Genomic DNA, 7,407 nt, shown 5'->3' on the forward strand with positions numbered 1-7,407 from the left:
ACCTCAAATAAACATCCAGATTCATTACATTTCAGACTTACTGGCTATTGATATAAAATATTGTAGTGTACACTAACCTATCATTTGCAATTTTACGTTTTCAAAGATGGATCTATATGAGAGGAAATCCAGGGTCTAGTCTGACAGGTACTTTATTGATTGCTGAATTACTGTTCAGAAATAAGAGGTTAGTAATATTTAAAAGAAGGCCCTTATGTTCATCAATGCTTCATTTATTTTAATATGTTTTAAAATTATAATTTCTTTCTGTGATAGCAAAGCTGACAGTAGCAATTAATCCAGTCTTCAGTGTCATGTGATCTTTCAGGAACACAGTGATAAAGAAAGAAATCAGTGTCACTGAAATTCAGTGTAGCTTTGTGATTGCTTATAGCAGCTGAGGGGGTCATGTACAAAAATTCTGAAATGTACAAGTCCTTGCCCTAAAATGTTGTCTTCACTTATGGAATAAATTCGGAAATCTTAAAGAAAGAAAGAATCTCAAAATATATATTTAATTTATCTTCTTTTGGTGACCACCACTCTGCTACTGAGAATCTGCCATTCATAAGGGCCAATGTGAAATTAATCTAAGACCCTCTTATTGAAAGAGGGTCCCTATGAAAGAGGTGTCCGTTGGAGTGTATAACCCAAACAGATTCAGGTCAGACTGCAAAACTGCATTCCTGGAAATGTCAAATGTCCTGCTTGGCTGGTTAGAAATGATCAGCAAACCCAATATCTACAGCTAACAGAGACTGACTGACTTGTTTATCTATCTCTGTCGGTGACAAGGGATTCACATGTGATAAATGCAGGGAAATAGTTAGGCTGACAGAGAAGATTTCAGAATTAGAGACGCTCATCCAAACTTTAATTGAGTACAGTAATAATTTGAGGGCTCTAGATACGGCTTTGGATGCCTCTAGTTTAGTGAGTCCTGTACATTGTCCGGTTATGGTAACAGAGCCTCTGCAGCAGGGCAACTTGGTGACAGTGAGGCGGCATAGAAGCGGGTCAAAACACAGCTCTTCTGTTCCGATCAAAACATTAAACAGGTTTTCCCCACTCAGTGATGCACCCACTGAGAAACCTGATGTGAGTGCTCTAGTTATTGGCAATTCTATTGTACGGAATGTGAATATAGAGACACCAGACACCATAGTCAAATGTTTACCAGGAGTCAGAGCACCTGACATCTTGGCAAATTGAAAAGTGCTGGCTAATGCTAAACGTAAATACAGTAAGATTGCTATTTTCGCCAGCGCTAATTATGTTCGACTTCGCCAGCCGGAGATCACTAAAAATAACATCAAAGAGGTGTGTGAACTTGCAAGCATGATGTCAGACACTGTAATATGCTCTGGTCCCATAGCAGATTGTCATCTCAATGGCTGGATGTCTAAGTGGTGCCCGCAGAATAACATAAGTTTCATAGACAATTGGATGAGCTTTTGGGGCAGACCTGACCTGTTGAAAAGAGATCCCTCCTGGGGTGGTGCCGCTCTTCTCTCTAGAAATATGGCACATAGTCTTAGAGTTTGTACTTGACTAACTGGGGCCCAGGTCAGGAAGCAGACAGACTGGCTAAACCAACCATCTGCTAGCCACTTCACGTCACAGAAGTCAGTTAATTCTCAGTTAATTCAGTTAACACAGAGACTCTTTCACCTTGATATCACACTAGAGACTGTGTCTGTCTCTGTGTCTGTAACCAATTTAAGGTTAACAATTTAATTGAGGTTCAACAAATAAAATACAGATGCAATACGGATAAACAAATGATAAAGCTTGGTTTATTAAATATCAGGTCCCTTTCTACAAAAGCACTTTTTGTAAATAATATGATTACTGATCAGAATCTAAATGTGCTCTGTTTGACAGAAACCTGGCTAAAACCTGATGATTACATTGTTTTAAATGAGTCTACCCCCCATTGTTACTGTTATAATCATGACCCATGTCACAAAAGGTAAAGGGAGAGGTGTTGCTTCAATTTATAACAATGTTTTCAGGATTTCTCAGAGGGTAGGCTTCAAGTATAACTCGTTTGAAGTAATGGTGCTTCATATAACATTATCCAGAGAAACAAATGTTAATGATAAATCCTCTGTGATGTTTGTACTAGCTACTGTATACAGGCCACCAGGGCACCATACAGACTTAAAGAGTTTGCTGATTTTACATCCAAGTAAGTGCTGGCTGCAGATAAAGTTTTAATAGCTGGTGGTTTTAATATCCATGTTGATGATGAAAACTATGCACTGGGAACAGCACTTATAGACATTCTGAATTCTATTGGTGTTAGACAACACGTCTCAGGACCTACTCATTGTTCGAAATCATACTCTAGATTTAATACTGTCACATGGAATTGATGTTGATGGACCAAGTGCAGCCAAGTGATGATATCTTAGATCATTATTTTGTTTTGTGTAAACTTCATATAGCTAAAACTGTAAATTCTACTTCTTGTTACAAGTATGGAAGAACCATCACTTCTACCACAAAAGATTGCTTTCTAAGTAATCTTCCTGATGTATCTGAATTCCTTAGCATATCCAAAACCTCAGAACAACTTGATGATGTAACAGAAACTATGGACTCTCTCTTTTGCTCCTTTACGTTTAAGGAAGTTTAAGGAAAACAGTCTGACACCATAGTATGATGAGCACATTCACACCCTAAAGACAGCAGCCTGGAAAATGGAGCGCAGCTGGAGGAAAACAAAACTAGAGGTATTTTGTATTGCTTGGCTGGAAAGTAACCTATCCTACAGAAAAGCATTAAAAACTGCTAGATCTGATTACTTTTCGTCTCTTTTAGAAGGAAACAAACATAACTGCAGGTATATTTTCAATAAAGTGGCTAAATTAATGAAAAATAAAGCATCAACAAGTGTGGACATTTCCCAACATCACAGCAGTAATGACTTTATGAACTACTTTGCTTCTAAAATCGATACTATTAGAGATAAAATTGTAACCATTCAGCTGTCAGCTACAGTATCGCATCAGACAGTGCACTATAGATCCCCTGAGGAACAGTTCCACTCATTCTCTACTATAGAAGAGGAAGAATTGTATAAACTTGTTAAATCATCTAAAATGACAACAGACCCTACAAGACCCTATTCCATCTAAGCTCCTAAAAGAGGTGCTTCCAGAAGTCATAGATCCTCTTCTGACTATTATTAATTCATCATTGTCATTAGGATATGTCCCCAAAACCTTCAAACTGACTGTTATTAAGCATCTCATCAAATAAAAACAAAAATTGACCCCAAAGAACTAGTTAATTATAGACCGATCTTGAATCTCCCTTTTCTGTCCAAGATAGTAGAAAAGGTAGTATCCTCACAACACTACTGTGCATTACAAGATTTAAATCGTACTTATATGACCACCATCAATTCATGGCAGTGAATGAAGAGGTATCATATAGATCACAAGTGCAGTGTGGAGTACCTCAAGGCTCAGTACTAGGGCCATTACTCTTCAGGCTATACATGTTACCCTTGGGAGATATCATCAGGAAACCCAGTGTTAGCTTTCACTGTTATGCTGATGATACTCAGCTCTATATTTCTTTGTGGCCCGGCAAAACATACCACGCTGTTCTAGGACTTGATGGTTGCTCTGTCAATTCTTCGTCATCAGTTAGGAACCTAGGTATGCTATTTGATAGCAATCTTTCCTTAGAAAGCCATGTTTCTAGCATTTGTAAAACTGCATTTTCCCATCTCAAAAATATATATAAATTACAGCCTATGCTCTCAATGTCAAATGCAGAAATCTTAATCCATGCATTTATGACCTCAAGGTTAGATTATTGTAATGCTTTATTGGGTGGTTGTTCTGCAGTGCACACTTGGTAAACAAACTCCATGTTGTCCAAAATGCAGCAGCTAGATTTCTTACTAGAACCAGGAAGTATAAACATATTAGCCCGGTTCTGTCAACATTGCACTGGCTACCTATTAAACATCATATAGATTTTTAAATCTTGCTTATTACTTATAAAGCCCTGAATGGTTTAGCACCTCAGTATTTGAATGAGCTCTTGTTACATTATAATCCTCCACGACCGCTGCGTTCAAAACTCAGGCAATTTGATAATACCTAGAATATCAAATCAACTGCAGGCGGCAGGTCCTTTTTCTATTTGGCGCCTTACCTCTGGAATAAACTACCTAACATTGTTCGGGAGGCAGACACACTCTTGCAGTTTAAATCTAGATTAAAGACCCATCTCTTTAAACTGGCTTGCACATAACACACTGATATGCTTCTAATATCCAAATCCATAGGAAACAGATGATGATTTTTCTGCACAATCTGACTTTGCTGCAACCTGGAATTGAACTGCTGGTTTCATCTGGTCAGAGGAGAACTGGCCCCCCAACTGAGCCTGGTTTCTCCCAAGGTTTTTTCTCCATTCTGTCACCGATGGAGTTTTGGTTCCTTGCCGCTGTCGCCTCTGGCTTGCTTAGTTGGGGTCACTTCATTTACAGCGATATCGTTGACTTGATTGCAAATGATTGCACAGATACTATTTAAAATGAACTGAGATGATGACATCACTGAATTCCATGATGAACTGCCTTTGACTGTCATTTTGCATTATTGACACACTGTTTTCCTAATTAATGTTGTTCAGTTGCTTTGACACAATCCTTTTTTGTTTAAAGTGCTATATAAATAAAGGTGACTTGACTTGACATACTATGCAAATGTTTGGGGTAATTTTTTTTTAAATAAAATACTGTATAAATTGTAATATTGTGAATATTATAACCATTTAAAATAATAGTTTTCTCTTTTAATAAATATTAAAGTGTAATTTATTCCTATGATGGCAAAGCTGAATTTTCAGCAGCCATTATTCCAGTCTTCAGTGTCAAATGATACATTCGGAAATCGTGCTAATACTGTATGCTCAAGAAACAGTTCTTATTTATCATCAGTGGTGAAAACAGGTGTGATGCTTAGTATGTTTTGTGGATGATATATATATATATATTTTATTTCAAACTTCAACTTTCCATTTACTTGTAACAATGTATAATTCTTTAGTGTAACTTTTGATCAATTGAATGTGTCTTTTTTAAGTTAAAGTATATTTTTAATAATAACAAAATAAGTAACCCCATACTTTAACAATAAATAATTTCTTAATTAAAAAAATAATATTTTGAAGTTTCAAAATGTTTTAATTATTTTCCGATTTTAATATAATGCGTAAAGCAGTGTTTGCAGCAGTAATGTTTGATATATACAGTATAAATAACTTATTAATATATATATTTTAATCATTTTATGTAATGTATTTAATTAAATTAAATGCACAAAACATGATCTTTTAAAATATTTAGGCCTGTACTAGAGTACAATGATCTTGTTGCACGTTTCCAAGTCTTCTTTAAAATCACTGAACTTTGATGAATGATAGCTGTTGAAAGAGTCTGCTATGAAACAAAAAGTAATCCCCCATAGAGTCTCCTAACCCTCCACCCACCCAAACCCCAATACCTTTTTTCCCATTCTAATATTTCAAACCTGCAGGGGCAAGACCATTCATGCTGCACAACTACTTGTAGATTAATTAGGTAAGACGTTTGTATCAGATGACCCAGCAAATCAGTTCATGAGCATAATACCATCATAAGTAAACATATCCACACTGTCATAATGGAAACATTGCAATTCATTCACTTTTGCCAGGACTAGAAACAAACATTAGAGCCATACCTGTGATCCCACTCTGAATACATAGTTATCCCTGTTAAATCTAGTTTGATAAAAATAAAAAATAAAGGAACCAGATGAAAGTATGGAACCAAACCAAGTCACATATCAAAAAATAAAAAGCAAGTTTAAAGCTACAAAGAATTTGTTTGAACAAAAAAACCTTAAAGCATTTTCAAATTACTTCTGAAGATAAAAGTAATATTAAATGTTGTTGTTACTATTGTTTTTATTATTATTTCATGTTAAATAAGTCAATATATTAGTGAGAATATACTTTCATATATGCTTTATCAGGATATCGCCTCTAGCTATTCTTTCATATACAATCACCCTAAAGCTCAAAGCTGTGGAACTCTATACATCAGTTTTTCTAAGCCTTGAAGCTGAAGATCTTTAGTTGCTTCGCTCAGCCCGCCTGAAGGGATCAATCAATCAGCGGTTATGGACATACAGGGACACAATAGAAAGGACTATTGGCTGGGTGTGGCTAGGACATCTGAGAGATGGACTACATTATCTAGAATGGCTCTTTGTTCATGATCTGGAAAAAAAAATCATTTTACTGGGATAAATCGCCCTGAACACTTATCCTTGTTTCATAAAATGAGTTTTGGCTGGTGATTGTAGTAAAAAAAAATTATGGTAACTCATCAATAGTATTTTACTTATAAATAATGGACAATACAATGTCATTGGGATTGTGAAAGTTTATTTATTTATTTGTTTGGGAGACAATCAATTTTTACATCTCATTACATAACTTATATTTCTACAAAATTGAGTTTCAGTATGAGTGACAACACTAATAATGCCAAAATAACCCTAACATTGTAAATAAAGTACTGTTCTTAGGCAATAAAATATAAATCTGAAAATGATGGTATGAGATGTGCATGTTTAAAATAATAAAAACTGACAGTTGTCAAAAATGATAATATGGTATTTATATCATGGCCAGACCACAAACTACTACTGTCATTGCATTGTGGTTAAATGTTAATCACACAAAATCACTAGCATAAGCTAGACACAGAGCATTTAGATCACTCTTGATTGCATTCATATGTAGAAACACTACAAAGTTCCTTCATTCTCAGAACGGGCTCCTCTGATTGGGTCACCAGCCCTATTCCTTCGTTTTTGTGCACAAGTGCTTTCTGGAGTGTTCAAGAGGATCAGCAATTCCTTAAGAGGATCATTCTTAACAAACAAGCCTCCTGGAATAATAAACAGGAGCCTGCCTTCAAATCACAACACATTGATAGTGACTGACATGACTGCACCACAGAGGCCATACAGTATGTTCAAAATAGAACACTAGCCTACTGCATACACAGCATACATACACCTTATAATAGATATAATTCTTATTTCATCATATATTATTCTACATTTATAGTATGCTTTTTTTAATTATAATTTCATATAACAATTTTATTTTTATTCTTGTTAGAAGGTACAAATTATGTAGAGTAAGCTATACTACACAGTTTGCTAAATATAGTACATGCATACTGTCAACATGCAACAGAGGCCAGCTGATATGATCTGCACCTCACTCCCCTGATCTCAAGAGGTGTAATAGCCACTGTAATGGATTCCAGCTGGTAAGAGCTGCACAGGTAAAACTCAATCCCTGATCTCAAGAGACACAATA

This window comes from Carassius gibelio, chromosome A18 (assembly GCF_023724105.1).
Source record: "Carassius gibelio isolate Cgi1373 ecotype wild population from Czech Republic chromosome A18, carGib1.2-hapl.c, whole genome shotgun sequence".
In the NCBI taxonomy this organism is placed as follows: domain Eukaryota; kingdom Metazoa; phylum Chordata; class Actinopteri; order Cypriniformes; family Cyprinidae; genus Carassius; species Carassius gibelio.